Below are 18,250 nucleotides of genomic sequence, written 5' to 3' on the forward strand. Positions count from 1 at the left end.
CACATTTTCTTTCTGTAGCATTGTTGGTTAATAATGTCTCCCAGGACATGATAGCAGAACCCTAACTTCACCAGTTCCCCCACGCTGTCTTCCATGTGTTAGCCATGCTAGCAAATTCCTCAAGGGGCATGTACAGCAAATGACTATTCTATTACTAACTAGAATTCTGCTCCCTGAACCTCATAAAGGCCACAAGGACCCTATCCGCTTTTTTTTCACTTCTACCTGATTATCAGGTAAAGGACTTGCCCTAGATGAAAAGCTCATGTAGACACTGCTTCCTGCCTTCATTCTCCTGAGCCTTGGTCTTATTTTAGTGTCTGCTCACAAGCTGGAGAACACCTGGTCCTATTTTAATACACCAATCCCATAGGGAAAGACTGTAAAAAGGAAAAGACTCACAAGAGAGAAATAACCTAAACAAAGATCTTCTTACACAAAGATAAAAGTTTCTGTCTCTTTCCGACCCATATTAAAATCTATACTGTTTGACTATCTGACCCATCGGGTAACTTCGGGACTTCCCTCATCTTTCTGTAAGAGTCCTATAAGGGAGGTTAGAATGTACCATTAGTTAGTGGCCATTCCTAGACAGTGCTCTGTGGAAGAATCACCTGGGAAATAGGGTAAGGCCCAGGAACACACACACACACATGCACACAAATGCACATGAGGGAGGGAGAATACATATATTAAGTGTCTCTATAATTTCTTTGTTTTCCATCTCACTGCTTCAATAGATATATAATTTCTGATATCATCTCTTAAAGACTACGTTTGGGAACCATTGCTTGTAACAAAACACAATGCCATCTCAATAACTGACCTAAAGTACAGCAAAGAGGTGTTTTTTTAAACCACCGAAATGGAATAGTCCACAGAACTAAACATCTAAGTAGCAAAAGTATTCACATTGGTTAGAAAGAGAAGAGTTAGTTTATAGGAAAGGAGAGAAGCTGGGTAATATTATGAGAAGTTTGATGGCAGATAACACAAAGGAGGGGTTCAAGTGTCTGCATACATGATTATCCCAAAGGACCACAGGAATTTCTAGTTTTCCCCCAAATATGATGAAAATCAAATAATTTTTCCCACCCACAACCTCTCTACTTCTACCTCGGCTGGAGACAGAGAAAGCTCCCATGTTCATTGTTTTATAACACAAGTGTTTTCTAGAACACTTAAATGCTGGGAATCATTGAAATTGTCTTTGATTGCCCCATGTACCAGCTGCCTAACTGCAAATTTAACACAAAAGCCTCACCGTGGTATGTGAATGAATGTGTTGCTTTAGCCCTTAGAGAGATTTCTCAAATTCTAAAAGGCAAAATATGTCTAAACCTACCACTAATAATATGAATTATTATTTGCCTGTTAAAAAGAAGAGCTGTAAACAAGCCAGGCCTTCCTAATCAGCATGGAAGAGTTTGAAACCAAAATATCTAAGTTATGTTTTTAAAAGTAACTTAACACGTAGCCAGCCTATACTCGAATGGTGAGAAATAACCCAAAAGGTATATCTAGAAAGCACCATCCTCACCAAAAAGCTAGTAATTAATTTTTAGTGAGAACTGTATAGTAAATAATTGATATAAAGAATCAAAAAATCACTATAAATATTGCACATATCCTTTAATATATCGAATACCTATCATTGTCATCACAGCTTTAGGATAACTGTTTTGTTAGTATGAGTACCACACACTACTTGATAAAAATTTGCCTTCCAGTTAGCTGGTTTACTAAGCACCAGCAATGCAGGTCTTACCCACTTAACTGACATGTTGCTAGGGAATTGTAACTATAACTCAATTTTAGTAAACTAAATAGAAACTTGCAAATGCTTTTCATTATACATTTTAGAGATGCAGTCAATTGATAGTTCACAATACAAACCTTCCTCTTCTCTATTTCCTTTATTCTGGTCCTTCAAACAGAGTAAATTAGAGGCATTATATGGGAGTAAATTCAAAGACATTCATTTAGCAGTGTCTAGGGTCTGAGAAAAATGAAGAGTCAGGAGAAAGAATGAATCAAAGAAATGAGCAATTGAAGGAGTAGTAGACCTCGGAATGCACAAATAAGCACATCTAGAAAATCTTACGTGTGTGTACTACAGAGGAGACACTAATGGAAGATTTCTTAAGATTTTATAGACCTACAAACCTGTGAGTGAGTGAGTGAAGATGTGGCCAGTGGTCATCTTCAAAATCTCTATTACCTAATTTTCATACCATAATCAAATTAACTACTGTCACTTCTGTTTCTTAATATGCTTGGAATCCAGTTCTCTCATACAAAGTTTTTTTCTCAGTTTAATGCTTTTTTTATGGTTTAAAGGTCATTGATTTGACATCAGTCAGAAGTCATAGCAGTAAGTAAAATAGAGCATTAACTAACAAAGACACACATCTAGGTAGAAGGTGTGGCCTCCAATCCCCCTCCTGGTTAGTCCGTGAGCCAAGCAACTTTCCTTACCTACAAGCTAAAATGATGTATTTTTAATGAAATTGTTTTTTATAAGTAATAATAAGGAAAGTCTGGTTGTAATTGTTTGCAATGATGGTCAGACAGTGAAAAAAATAGGCAGGCATATTTCGACTGATGTTTATTTTTATTTATTTATTTATTTATTTATTTTTGAGACGGAGTCTTGCTCTGTCACCCAGGCTGGAGTGCAGTGGCGTCATCTCGGCTCACTGCAAGCTCCACCTCCTGGGTTTACTTACACCATTCTCCTGCCTCAGCCTCCCGAGTAGCTAGAACTACAGGCGCCTGCCACCATGCCCAGCTAATTTTTTGTATTTTTAGTAGAGACGGGGTTTTACCGTGTTAGCCAGGATGGTCTCGATCTCCTGACCTCATGATCAGCCCGCCTCGGCCTCCCAAAGTGCTGGGATTACAGGCGTGAGCCACCGTGTCCGGCCTCGACTGGTGTTTTTGTAAGAGCCAAGTAAAATAGGAGGAGCATTGCAATGGTGGAAGTGGTTGCTTGCCTTTTGTTTATTCACCATCATGATAATACACCAAGATTCATTATAGCGTATGAACTGTATTCTTGACCTTTAGGTAAGCACCCACTAGCATAAGCTTTTTTTCTCAATTTTTCACGGCAAAGAAGTCATCATAAAAATGTCATTTGTATGTAAAATAGTGAAACCTAAGTCTATTTCTCTGGGAATAAAAAATGCAACCACTTTTTCTCCGTGCTCTTTGATGTCTTAGTTTCTTCAGGAAATTTTCGAATTAGCTGAATTAATCATGAGACATCTACAAAGGTATCCTTACCTGAATCTTTCATGGACTAAAAAATTATGTTTATGTTTAAGAGCCCCTATGTTCCCGTAACTTAAAAAAAATTTCTCTGATTGTATTGAGGAATTATGTAAACAGGTGAATGCAAGATGTCACTAATAGAAAAGATACTATTGAAAACAGTAGGTCAGTGAGGGAACCATAGCAGTAATTCAAGCTTCTTAATCTAAGATGATAGTCATAATGATTGAGAGTATTAGACAGAAAATATTTTGAAGGTAGAGCAAAAATACTGTGATGGGGGTACTGGATATGGAAAATGAAGAAATGAGATGAATTAAGGATACATAAGTAATTTGAAGGATGGTATTTCTGTATACTAGATGAGACCAGAGAAAGAACGGGAAGAAAAAAATGTGAGTTTGAGATATTTATTAGTTATCTAAATGACATGTTAAGTAGGTGAATGGATTCTGGAGCAAACCTGGGCTAGAGCTATTTGGAAGTTATTTCAGTGTCAAGCGTATTCAAAGCCATGAGGTTGCCTAACAAGGTGTATAAATGGAAAAGCCCACAGGCAGCTCAACATCTAAAGGTCAAATGAAGGACGCAAAAGGTCACAGAAAGAGAATGAGTGACAATCAGGCAGGAAAAAAACAAGAAATGATGATGTCTTGGGAGCTAAGAGAAGAAAATTCTTCAAAAAGAAGAAAGTGGCCAAATGCCATTAACAAGTCAGTGTCTGCAGGGTAAACACACCTGATGGCAATAACTTAAGCACACCCTTAGAATGACCCTGGATGGCAGATGCACCTTAATGTGTGTTCTGAGCTAGGGAATCCAGACTTGGCCCACCGGAAGATTCATTTCTTATCTATGAGAAACATCTGAGCCTCCATCCCGTCCTGTGAAACGGGCCATACAGGGCATTGAGGCCCTCAGTTATGGTTAAATGAAGGTGGCTGGATGGGGGTCATTAAAGGCAGGATATTAAGTGAAATGCAGTTTGCGAGTGGTTGCAGTTTTCCTGCCTAGCTCACAGCCACCAGACCGTAGGAAGGCTGATATGTTGTCCAACCTGCTGCCACTGAACCGTTCTGTATGTAAGGTGCTTCTCCTGTCTAGTCTGCCACGACGGCACTCTCTCCCCTGTATGTAAGCCCCCGGTAAAACCCCACATCTCATTTGCTGGCCCTTGGTCTCTTCTTTGGCCTCTTCAACCTAACACTTTCCATATTAAGGTTAATAGGGGCTCAGGACAACAGTGTCAGAGGGTGTGATGACTGGATTTGGGGAATGGACTTCATTGGTCATGCTGTCAAGTACAGTCTCAGTGAATTGGTGGGAACACAAGCCTGATGGGAGTGGGTTGAGAAGAAAATGGGTAGCGACAAAATAGAGACAGTTGCTACAGAAAATTCAACAAGTTTTGCAGTGAAGAGGACAATTTGAAGGACCACAGCTGAAGGTAAATGAAGGCTACAGAGAGAGCTGGTTCTTTTAAAAGGGAAAGTGCAAGCCTGTTCATACACTAGTAAGAACAATTCAGTAAAACGGAAGACACTTTCAGTAAAAAGATTCAGTGGAAAGGAAGGTGATGCAGGAGAGAAAGGGGACAAAGAAACGAGAAAAATCTTTGAAGGGTTCTTGGGATCCAGAAAACAAATGGAAGGGGTATCCTTGATAAGGGTGAATCATTTTATCCTTGTGATTCAGGTGCAGGAAGGGAGGTAGGGCTCACAATGGGAAGGTGAGAAAGTTGCAGTGGTACGTATTTTCTGGAAGAAAATGAGGCTACATCATCAGCTGAGTCAGAGGATTTGATATGACAAGAGGGTAGACAAAAAAGAGAAGAGAGGAGTAAGAATAAAATTGTCATTTTGGAGAGGGAAGCAAACTACAGAAATATGGTAGGTTGGCCAGAGTTGACTGCCATCTGTACATTCGTGGTCATGGTTGCGTTATGGTTTGTTATGATCAGATATTTAACATAACCCTAAACTTACAAGTGAAAACATATCAAGAATAGAATGAGCAAATAAAATCAGGATATAATTTCAAACATAGCTTTAATAATTGTTTAAAGCCTGTTCCCCAAATAGTTGTGTCCTTTACAGAGTGATGGAGTAGTAGTTATTAAATACATAGAAGAGTATAATGTTTACAAACACAGATTTTGGAGTCACACGGCTTTGTCCCTAGGTAGCCGTATGATCTCAGCCTCTATAAATCTCAGTTTTCACATCTATAAAACAGGAATTATGTCTAACTCAGCATCACTGGGAAGATTGAATGTGTGCTAATGCAGCTTAAGTGCACAGTACAGAGATTAACACATTCTATTTAACGAATAAACAGTAGCAATTTCTATTACTTGTATTATCAGTGATGGAGGTTACAATAATGTTTAACTTGTGAATGTTGATTTAACTTATTTTTTTAATCTGTAAACTGGCCAGAAACAGAGAATTAAAGGAAACAAGATGCATTTGCCTGGATAATCAGTTAATACATCATTAAGGATTAACTATTCTTCTTTAGTTATTATCTCTCATTTGATTTACTTTCTTTAATCCTCATTCCCATGATTTTAACTTTCCAGCTCAAAAGATAGTGGAGGTGAGTCATGGTAGCTTATGCCTGCAATCCTAGTGCTATGGGAGGCTGAGGCTGGAGGATTGCTTGAGCCCTGGAATTTGAGCTGCAGTGAGCTGTGACTGCACCACTGCACTGCAGCCTGAGCAACAGAGAGAAACCCTGTCTCTTAAAGAGCCAACAACAATAACAACAACAAATCACAATGGAAATGTCTCCTCCTTTTTTAGATCCAATTATATCTGTGTTAAAACAAACAATTTATAGTCTCTAATCCTCTGAAGTCTTCTCTCTTCTAAAAAAGCAAGGATCCACATTTGATTTAAGGCAACAAAGAAAAGATACGAAAATGAAAAAAGTTATTGAAATGCAATTAGCATTCAACTATGCTAATAAAGAAATAACCATAACAAACTCTAGTATTTCCATAAGAAAATAAATGGATGGGGTCATACAGGAAAGCCAGCTCCTAAGCATCAGAGCAATGGAGAAAGCGCCAAGAGTACACAGTGTAGAAGAAAAAGAGGCAGCCAGAGAGCCCAAGGGCATGTCTAAAAATCAAAGGCAGGCAGTTCACATCTAAGAACTGGGAAAGGATTATATTTTTAACTACTGAAATTAATATATTTTTTCTCTATATCTCACTGAGAAATGTAAAGAGACCTAAAAGTTAAGAAAAAAATTTCACATCAACTTATGAGTATCTGCTGTCTGCCAACATATACGACTAGGCCCTGAAGATACAGAGAACGTTGGGTTTCCTGCTCACAAATCTTTCCCTATTGGAACAATTAACCCATGTGGGATACAGGGGCAAGAGGAGCCTAGAAAAGAAAGCACCCATACATACCTTTGAAGCAAGTAATTTTATTTATTTATTTACTTATTTTGAGTCGGTGTCTCACTCTGTAGCCCAGGCTGGAGTGAAGTGGTGCAGTCATAGCTCACTGCAGCTCAAATTCCTGGGCTCAAACGATCCTCCATCCTCAGCCTCCCATCGCACTGGGACTGCAGGCATAAGCTACCATGACCCGCCCCCATTACCTCCTGTAGTGGTGCGATCTTGGATCACTGCAACCTCTGCCTACCAGGTTCAAGTGATTCTCCTGTTTCAGCTCCTCGAGTAGCCAGGGCTACAGATGCACGCCAGCACGCCAACACGCCCAGCTAGTTTTTTGTATTTGTAGTAGAGACGGGGTTTCACGTGTTGGCTGGGCTGGTCTTGATCTCCTGACCTCAGGTGATCCACCTGCTTCAGCCTCCCAAAATTCTGGGATTACAGGTGTGAGCCACCACACCCGGCTGAAGCAAGTAATTTTTGAATGTTCATAGAAAGTTGTAAATACATATTTTCCTATTGCTTGATTTACTTGGAGCATGCTCTGTGAAGTGATCTTAGTGCCTGGCCCAAGCATTCCAATATGAACTTCCATTGTGACTGAACAGCTTTTGCAACATCGTATTTTTTTTATTCTTGGTAAAATTTTTTAAAAAGACAATAGACAACTTACCGGTGAACTTTATTACCTGCATTATTTAGTCACGTATATAGTCTTGTTTATTTTATTACAGTTTTTAAGAATTAAATGTATGGGCTGGGAGTGGTAGCTCACACCTGTAATCCCAGCACTTTGGGAGGCCTAGGTGAGCAGATCATGCGAGGCCAGAAGTTCGAGACCAACCTGCCCAACATGGCAAAACCCTGTCTCTACTAAAAGTATAAAAATTAGCCATGCGTGCTGGTGCACATCTGTAGTCCTAGCTACTCAGGAGGCTAAGGCAAGAGAACTGCTTGAACCTGGGAGGCAAAGGCTGCAGTGAGCTGAGATCCAGCCACTGCACTCCAGCCTGGGTGACAGAGTGAGACTCTGTCTGAAAAGAAAAAAAAAAAATCTATCATTAAAATTATTTTCCACTAATTGTTATGCAAGAACCAAGGTACCAAGATTGCAGTCCCTTATGGGACAATTTAGATCGGAAAGTAAATGAGGAACACCTCTAACTCCACTGTAAATGGACTTCATTGTAATTTGTTTGTTACAAAGTTCTCTGCTGTGACAAAGATATGTGCACCTGCAAAATTGTTATAGTAATGCATTTTAGATAGTGAGGAACACCAAACCCAAAAGACAATCTTTGAGAGAGAAAAATTTCATTTTATAGTTTATTATTTTTGAAGCATTCAAAAATGTCATAAAATAAGTCAGAAGGAAAAAGAAATATCCCGCATATTTCTGCTAAATCACCATGGTCTCTGAATACAGTAGGCGTGCCTGGCTCTTCCTTGAAAGCAATGTATTACAGCTTCCTTTAATAAATCTTAGTGCACTGCAACTAGATTTAACTAGATAGAGTTATTCTGTCAGACCTTAATAAATGGGATTATAACTGAAAATCTATGCATTTTCTAATTTATGACTTCATGCTCAGTATTTAAAAGAAAGGAAGAAAACTGGGTTGGATTACTCCAAAAGACTAACCCTGTGGCCTAGTCACATTGTGGCTACAGGGAGATTCCCCTTGTTTAGAAGTTACTTAGCTCAAGACAAAGAAAATGAAAAGCAGCTATAAAAAGCTTAGCTTGGCTTTATAACAAATGGAGGTGTGTTTGCTACTTAAGCTCTGTTTTATCCTTCCTGCTAGTGACTCTGTGAAAGGAGATGCATTAATTGTAAGCCATGAAAAGACTCTTTGTGAGGATTTGGGGAACGTTTTGTTGCTCAGCAATTAAACATGATGGAAAACAGTTCAAAGTGCGCTCTCACATGTTACTGTGAAGGAAAAAACTAGTTCAAGACTTTTACATTCATTGTATATATATTCTGGGATATGTATACACACACACATACATATGTATTTAGAATATATGCATGTATACACACATACATGCACACACATGCATATATGTATATAATAATCAAGCTGCCTCTTTCCGTTCCTTCTCTCCGAGTCAGGTAGAATATTTAAAAGCATACCATAGCTGCCTGTTTCAGAATACTAAATCACTTGAGAAGGAACAAATCAAAGTCTTTTGATTAAAGTCCATCTTGTCCATTTAAAAATGATCATCACATCTTATGTCAAAATAGAGCCAACTTCCTCCTCCAGAAATGCCAAAATTCACTAACATGTAACTCAACTTGAAAGAATTTCTTTGATACGGGTAGAAGAGATACTTTTAAAAATACGAAAATGGCAGTTTCAGCCTGGGCTAGAACAGTGAAATCATGCCAGAGAGGTATTGGTTTTCAGTGAAGGTAGGAACAGATTAGGATTATAACTTTAGCCTTAATTTGTTTTTCCAAATATAAAGCTCTGAACTGCAGAGAAATGCATTAAAAATGCAAATACCTTACTAACACCAGTATCTGTGTGAGGAGTCATTCCTTGGCAATGAATTATGCCCAAGTGATGATGATATACTTTGTGAAAGAATTGGATTCTCCCTATAAAAAGAAAATTTAGATTCTTGTTGAACTCTCTTAAAGAGAGGTTAATAGCTATTTTACCTTTCACATGTAATATCACTTTTCTGTAAAACCATTCACAAAGATTTTTTCCTGCTATAAAGTAACAATGTGCCATTGTTAAAAATGTGTATCACTTCCTGCTTCAAATAAGCCTTGTTAAGGCCATAGTCCTCAAAGGGTATGTCTTGCAGCAGGCAGGTCTATGCAGACCTATCCCTAAGGTCTGAGGAAGTTAAGAGGCCAAAGAAAGAGGCAGGCAAACTGAGTTTCTTAGACAGAAACATTTAATAGGGACTGACAAACAGAAGCCATGTCTGTGTCTTGAGTGGTGGCAAGACAAGATGGTGGATCCCTGTGCCATTACCCCTCAAACCCCTCAGACGGAGGGCTTGTGTACCATAGGGAAGGGGTGGTTCGGAAGGGAGGTGTGGGACAATTGAAGTATGATAACATCAAGGTTGTTTTACCTGGGGACGGGATTTACAGTAAGTACCTGCTCTACACAAGGAACGGTAGAAGAACTGGAAATCTTAGAGGCCTTTCCAGAACAGGGGTTAATCAGAATCCAACGTGGTGAATTACCATGCAAGATGGAGTTGCTTTGGCCTCTACATGGTATAACAGGTGGCCTGATCTGTTACCAGGTAAGTCACTGCTATCCAGACAGAATAATCAGGTAAATCTGCTTCTACTACTATTTCTCAATAACATTGTCTTAGAGGAGTTTATTAAGAAATACAGTAAAAGGATCAATAGAGAATTAATGGATAAATGATTCTATAAAATGGCAACAATATACAGTGCACAATACACTAAACTCAAGTGTACACATGCACAAAGGATATGAAGAATTCTAGTTCCTTAGACTGTAAGCTCTTTGAGGTCATGGACTATATTTTAATTCATCTCTGGCTTTCTAGCATATAGAAGAAAGTCTAGTACCTAGGTGGAACATCTTGACTAAATATCTGATCCCTGGCAACTGCTAAAAAAAACTTTAGTGAGGTATGGTCAAATAAATGATTTTTTTCTAGGCTAATCCAGAATTCTCCTCATTGATACTGATGATTTTATTTTGGAGGTCCTGTACTTTTCTTTTACAGTGGCAATCTGTACTTTCCAGATTGTCTATAGTTGCCTAGTGTTAATAGTACAATGAAATCCTCACAAACTGATTTCTAAGAAATTCAGTCTTTATTCAATCACATCTGTTGAACTGTCAGATTGACATAAACCCAGGAATGACTTCCCTGTTGCGTTCTGTATTTCCATGACTTTCTCTCCTTTTGTTCTATTGGGGGTGTGTTCCATTAATAGCAATGGGAAGAGGGTTTTGTCTTGCTTGTTTTGTTTCTGCAAATACTTCTAGGTTAGAGTTTAAGCTAAAAATCAATCCTCACACTGGCTAGAAAGAGAGACATTATGAAACTTCTTAAATAATACTGTTACATCTATTCCCTGGATGGCATTATTAAAAAAAAACCAAGAAAACACATCAACAGATTTATAAGGAAGCCTTCTTTTCTTGCTAATTGCCTGCTGCCTTAATTTAAATCACAACCAGACTCTTTCTCTTTCTAGTGGTTCAGCATTAGCGCTATAACCACTTAATAAATGGAAAAATAACTACCTAGGATTCTCTAGGAAGGCACTCCCTCCTCTCAACTATTTTTTTTTAAAGCTGTAAACATTAAAACCCACTTCTGACCATTATCCAAATGACCACTTTTAAAATTTGAGAAGAAAAAGTATTAAATGTGCTTCATCCTTCTCTGCAATTATGTTGTAGATCAACCCTAACATCCTTTCTATCTTCACCAGGACCTAATGCCTGAAACAGTAATTTCTTCAAACACAAACACAAAACTGCACTGATTTGCTGCAGAGACACTGAACATTTACAAATTTTACCTACCATTTCTTTTCTTCTCACTTCAGGTCTTCTTGTCATGCTCCTATGAGATTTAATCACACACAACAAAAACTTGATGTTCTTCTTCTACTTCCTTGGAGCTATAATTTTAGTTTCTTTGTTATCTACAGAGTTTATCTTTTCTAGCCCATCAAATTCAGTCAAAATGATTTCTTTTTGCTCTTTAGGAAGTTATAGTCTCCTTTATAATCATGTCTTGGTGTAAAGCAATGGAAAGTTTGAATTAGTCTACCGTGTTTCTGAAACAAATTTTATTCTCTGTGCTCTCAGGCTGCTGATTTCTTGTGGGATCCTGTTTGTACTCCCTGTATATGGTATTGGTGATGATTGGATTGGGTTAGAGGGCCTACTTACAAAATATTTTCTTCAAATGTTGGATCTTGGGGCTTCCCAGCAGTTTTCTTGGATGTAGTTGCAAAAATTAAGCACAATAATATCCTCTTTCATAGAGCTCAACATAGTTATAGCTATAACTTATCAGGCACCCTATATGTGCCCTTTATACCAATTTTCTGTATTCATGACCGTGATCCTACAGTAGTACTCTTATTTACATTTTACAGGAAGAAAGATAATCAGGATATTTAAATGACTTGACCTACATATCAGCTAGTCAAATCCTGGATTGTTGCTATAAAGCCCACTTTATTGTCACACCACCCTGCCTATCTAATTGACCACACATATCCCCTGGCCATCTTCCCCCTTCCCTCTAATAGCAGTCACATGTATCAACTCTGAAACCATAGTGAAATCTGTATTCTAGAGTAGTGGTTTCAGAGTTGAGTGGGTCAGAATTACCTGGGCTGCCGATTAAGAATGCAGATTCTTAAGCCCTCTCTCCCGGAATCTCTGACTTGGCATTTTAGCATTTCATAGTGGGCCTCATTCATTGGCAATTTGACAAGTGCATCATGTGATTATAATATAAGTGGTCTGCAGATCATACTTTGAGAAACACTGGCCTAGTTTCCAATTATATCTCGTGGGACCAGAGCTTAGTTTGCCTCACCTTAAAATGCCTCCCTTTTTTCATTAATTTAAGTTATAGAATTTGAATTTTCTTCTGTTTTGCTTGATGGAAGACATACATTATTTTTTGGAACTTAAATGATATATTACAATATGCATCAAAATCAAGATATTTAGACTAATGTGTTAGTCCATTCTTGCATTGCTGTAAACAAATACCTGAGATTGGGTAATTCATAACAAAAAGAAGCTTAATTGGCTCATGGCTCTGCAGGCTTTACAGAAAACATGGGGCATCTGCTTCTGGGGAGGCCTCACTCAGGAAGCTTCCAATCACGGTGAAAGGTGAAGGGGAGTAGCATGTCACATAGTGGAAGCAAGAGCAAGAGAACAAGGAGGGAGGTGCTGCACACTTTTAAACAACCATATTTCACAAGACTCACTATTGTGAGGACAGTACCAAGGGGGCTGGTGCTAAACCATTCATGAGAAATCCACCCCCATGATTCAATCACTCTCACCAGGCCCCATCTCCAACACTGGGGATTACATTTCAACATGAGATCAGGGCAGGGACACACATCCAAACTATATCACCTAATAATTTATGTAATCCACTATATAGATTTAGAGTATCCAACATCCTTTAATTTCTACCAATTCCTGAATCCTATTTTTCCAACTCTCTTGTCAATGCCTTTGTTCCTTTTATATTGGTGCTCACTCATTTTATCACATATATACATAGAAATTCTATCCAAAAAATTAGAGGTAGAGAAGGGAGGTTACTTAGAGGTGAGTCCACTTTCAAAAATAGTTAAAGCCTGACAGAGCCAGGCATAGTGGTTCACTCCTGTAATCCCAGCACTTTGGGAGGCTGACGTGGACAGATTGCTTGAGCCCAGGAGTTTGAGACCAACTTGGGCAACATGGCAAAACCCCGTCTCTACAAAAAATACAAAAATTAACCAGGCACGGTGACATGCACCTATAGTCCCAGCTACTCCAGAGATTGAGGTGGGAGGATCTCTTGAGCCCAAGAGATCGAATCTGCGGTGAGCCATTACTGCACTACTGCACTCCAGTCCGGGTGACAGAGTAAGACCCTGTATTAAGAAAAAGAAGAAGAAGAAAAAAAGCTTGACATCAAGGTAGTCTGAAAACACAGTAAGCAAGCTCTGGCTATGAAGTGTCAAAAGGCCACATACCTCTATTTGTTATACTATATTACCACTTCAGAGCCTAATATATATATATATTTTAAATTGTTGTTTTGTTTGTTTTTAAGACAGGTCTCGCTTTGTCACCCAGGTTGGAGTGTAATGGCACAAACAAGACTCACTGCAGCCTTAACCTCCTGGGCTCAAGACATCCTCCCACCTCAGCCTCCCAAGTAATTGAGACCACAAGTGTGCCACCATGCCTGGCTAATTCTTGTATTTTTTTTAGAAACAGGCTGTTGCCATGTTGCCCAGGCTGGTTTCAAACTCCAGGGCTCAAGCAATCCTCCTCCCACCTCAGCCTTCAAAAGCGCTGGGATTACAAGTAGGAGCCACTATGCCCTGTCTTATCAATTAATCTTCATAATATTGATTCTGAATCCACAAAATGTTAACTTATATTTAGCATCTTCATTTTAAGAAAATAATTACATGTACAATATATGAGAAACATAAAGCAGTTCTTATGCTCACAAAGGTAAGCCCTCAACTATTTAAGAAACTGCTACCTAGAATAGGAAATAGCTTCACCTTTAAGAATTTTGAACAGTGATAGTAATATATATATAGAAGATAAGAAAATACAGTTCAAGAATGTCTCTGATGAATCAATAAATGCATACAAATACATAGAAAGTGTATTGATTGGAGGGGCCAAGATGGCTGAATAAAAACAGCTCCGGTCTGCAGCTCCCAATGAGACCAATGCAGAAGGCAGGTGATTTCTGCATTCCCCACCAAGGTACCTAGTTCATCTCACTGGGACAAGCTAGGCAGTCGGTGTGACCAATGTGAAGAGTGATCAGAAGCTGGGTGAGCCATCACTTCACCTGGGAAGTGCACAGAACAGGGGAACCTACTTCCCCCAGCCAAGGGAAGTGGTGACGGACTGTGCTAGGGGTACCACACTTTTTCTATGGATTTTTGCAATCCTTGGATCAGGAGTTTCCCTCTTGAGCCTATACCACCAGGGCCCTGGGTTTCAAGCACAAAACTGGGCAGCTGTTTGGGCAGACACTGAGTTGCAGAAGTTTTTGCATACTCCAGCAGGGCCTGGAACTCCAGTGAGACAGAAGAATTGTCCACTCTGCTGTAAAGGGGGCTGAAGCCAGGGAGCCAAGCGGTCTGGCTCAGCAGGTCCCAATCCCACGGAGCCCAGCAAGCTAAGAACCACTGGCTTGAAATTCCCAATGCCAGCACAGCAGTCTGGAGTCTGTCCGAGTCTGATGGGGTAGGGACAACCGCCATTACTGTGGCTTTAGTAGGCGGTTTTCGCCTGACAGTGCTAAGGGGACTAGGAGGTTTGAAGGGGATGAGATTGGCCACAGTGCAGCAAAGCAGCTGTGGCCAGACTGCTTCTCTAGATTCCTCAACGGCAGGGAATCTCTGCAGGAAATCTACTAGCTCCACTCAGGAGCTTACAGACAAAACTCTCGTCTCCCTGGGACAGAGCACCTGGAGGGAGGGGTGGCCACAGTCTCAGGTTCTGTGGACTTAATCCTTCCTGCCTGCCGGCTCTGGAACGGGTGATCATAATGAGGGGGAGTGCCCAAGCACAGCTCACCAGCTATGCTAAGAGACAGACTGCCTCCTCAAGTGGGTCTCTGACCCCATGCCTCCTGACTGGGTGAGACCTCCCAACAGGGGTTGACAGACACCTCACACGAGAATTCTGGCTGACATCGGGTAGGCACCCCTCTGGCATGAAGCTTCCAGAGGAAGGAGCAGGCAGAAACCTTTGCTGTTCTGAAGCATCCACTGGTGATACCCAGGTGAACAGGGTCTGGAGTGGATCCCCAGCAAACTGCAGCAGACCTGCAGAAGAGAGGCCTGACTGCTAGAAGAAAAACAAGCAAACAGAAAGCAACAACAACAACATCAACAAAAAAGACCCCACAAAAACCCCATCCAAAAATCATCAGCCTCAAAGATCAAAGGTAGATAAATCCATGAAGATGAGGAAAAACCTATGCAAAAACGTTAAAAATCTCAAAAGTCAGCATCCCTGTTCTCCTTCAAATAATCACAACACTTCTCCAGCAAGGTCACAGAACTGGGCTGAAGCTGAGATAGATGAATTGACAAAAGTAGGCTTCAGAAAGTGGGTAATAATGAATTTCGCTGAGCTAAAGGATTATGGTCTAACCCAATGCAAAGAAGCTAAGAACCATGATAAAAGATTACAGGAGGTGTTAACTAGAATAATCAGTTTAGAGAGGAATACAAATGACCTGATGGAGCTGAAAAACACAGCACGAGAACTTCGTGACCCAAACGCAAGTATCAATAGCCAAATCGACCAAACGGAAGAGAGAATATCAGAGCTTGAAGACTATCTTGCTGAAATAAGGCAGGCAAACCAGATTAGAGAAAAATAATGAAAAGGAATGAATGAAACCTCCAAGAACTATGGGACTGTATAAAAAGACTGAACCTACAACTGACTGGAGTACCTGAAAGAGACGGGGAGAATGGAACCAAGTTGGAAAACACATTGCAGGATATCATCCAGAAGAACTTCCCTAACCTAGCAAGACAGGCCAATATTCAAATTCAGGAAATTCAGAGAACCCCAACAAGATACTCCACCGAAGCATCTACCCCAAGACACATAATCATCAGATTCTTCAAGGTGGAAATGAAAGAAAAAATGTTAAAGGCAGCCAGAGAGAAAGGTCAGGTCACACACAAAGGGAAGCCCATCAGACTTACAGCAGATCTCTCAGCAGAAACCCTAGAAGCCGGAAGAGACTGGGGATCGCTATTCAACATTCTTGAAGAAAAGAAATTCCAACCCAGAATTTCATATCTGGCCAAACTAAGCTTCATAAGTGAAGGAGAAGTACATTTTTTTTCAGACAAGCAAATGCTGAGAGATTTTGTCACAACCAGGCCTGCCTTGCAAGAGCTCCTGAAGGAAGCACTAAACATGGATAGGAAAAGCCATTACCAGACACTACAAAAACACACTGAAGTACCCAGACCAATGACACTATGAAGCAACTGCATCAACAAGTGCAAAATTAACCAGTCAGCGTCATGATGACAGGATCGAATTCACACATAACAATATTAACCATAAATGTAAATGGGCTAAATGCCCCAATTAAAACACACAAAATGGCAAGTTGCATACAAAGACAAGACTCATTGGTGTTCTGTATTCAACAGACACTTCTCATGTGCAAAGATGCATATAAGCTGAAAATAAAGGGATGGAGGAAAATTTACCAAACAAATGGAAAGCAGAAAACAGCAGGGGTTGCAATCCTACTTTCTGACAAAATAGACTTTAAACCAACACAAAAAATCCTTCAAAAAAATCTATGAATCCAGGAGCAGGTTTTGAGAAAAATCTATAAAATAGACCACTAACGAGACTAATAAAGAAGAAAAGAGAAGATTCAAATAAACACAATCAGAAACAATAAAGGGGATACCACTACTGACCCCACAGAGATACAAACAACCATCAGAGAATACTATAAACACCTCTATGCAAATAAACTGCAAAATCTAGAAGAAATGGAAACTAAGAAATGGGAAAACTAAGTAACGAAGGAACATATCTCAAAATAATAAGAGCTATTTATGACAGATCCACAGCCAATATCATACTGAATGGGCAAAAGCTGGAAGCAGTCCCCTTGAAAACTGGCACAAGACAAGGATGCCCTCTCTTACTACTCTTGTTCAACATAGTGTTGGAAGTTCTAGCCAGGGCAATCAGGCAAGAGAAAATAATAAAGGGAATTCAAATAGGAAGAAAGCAAGTCAAATTGTTTTTGTTTGCAGATGACATGATCCTATATCTAGAAATCCCTATCGTCTCATCCCAAAAGCTTTTTAAGCTGATAAGTAACTTTAGCAAAGTCTCAGGATACAAAATCAATGTTTAGAAATCACAAACATTCCTATACACCAACAACAGACAAGCAGAAATCCAAATCAAGAATGAACTCCCATTCACAATTGCCACAAAGAGAATGAAATAGGAATACAGCTAACAAGGAAGTGAAGGACCTCTTCAAGGAGAATTACAAAGCACTGCTCAAGGAAATCAAAGAGGACATAAGCAGATAGAAAAGCACTCCATGCTCATAGATAGGAAAAGTCAATATCACAAAAATGGCCATACTGCTCAAAGCAATTTAAAGATTCAGTGCTATTCCCATGAAACTACCATTTACATTCTTCACAGAATTACAAAAAACTATTTTAAAATTTATATGAAACCAAAAAATAACTTTCATAGCCAAGACAATCCTAAGCAAAAAGAACAAGGCTGGAAGTATCACACTACCTGACTTCAAACTATACTACAAGGCCACAGAAACCAAAACAGCATGGTTCTGGTACCAAACCAGGCACATAGACCAATGGAACAGAATAGGGAACTCAGAAATAAGACCACATGTCTACAACCACCTGATCTTTGACAAGCCCAACAAAAACAAGCAATGGGGAAGGGATTTCCTATTTAATAAATGGTGCTGTGAGAATTGGCTAACTATTTCCAGAAAATTGCAACTGGATCCCTTCCTTACACCTTATACAAAAATTAACTCAAGATGGATTAAAGATTTAAATGTAAAAACCAATGCTATAAAAACCCTAGAAGAAAATCTAGGCAATACCATCCAGGACATAGGCATGGGCAAAGACTTTATGATGAAATAGCCAAAAGCAATTGCAACAAAAGCAAAAATTGACAAGTGGGATCTAATTAAACTAAAGAGCTTCTGCACAGCAAATGAAACTATCCAGAGTGACTAGACAACCTACAGGATAGGAGAACATTTTTG

This window comes from Colobus angolensis, unplaced genomic scaffold, assembly GCF_000951035.1.
Source record: "Colobus angolensis palliatus isolate OR3802 unplaced genomic scaffold, Cang.pa_1.0 Scaffold5, whole genome shotgun sequence".
In the NCBI taxonomy this organism is placed as follows: Eukaryota; Metazoa; Chordata; class Mammalia; order Primates; family Cercopithecidae; genus Colobus; species Colobus angolensis.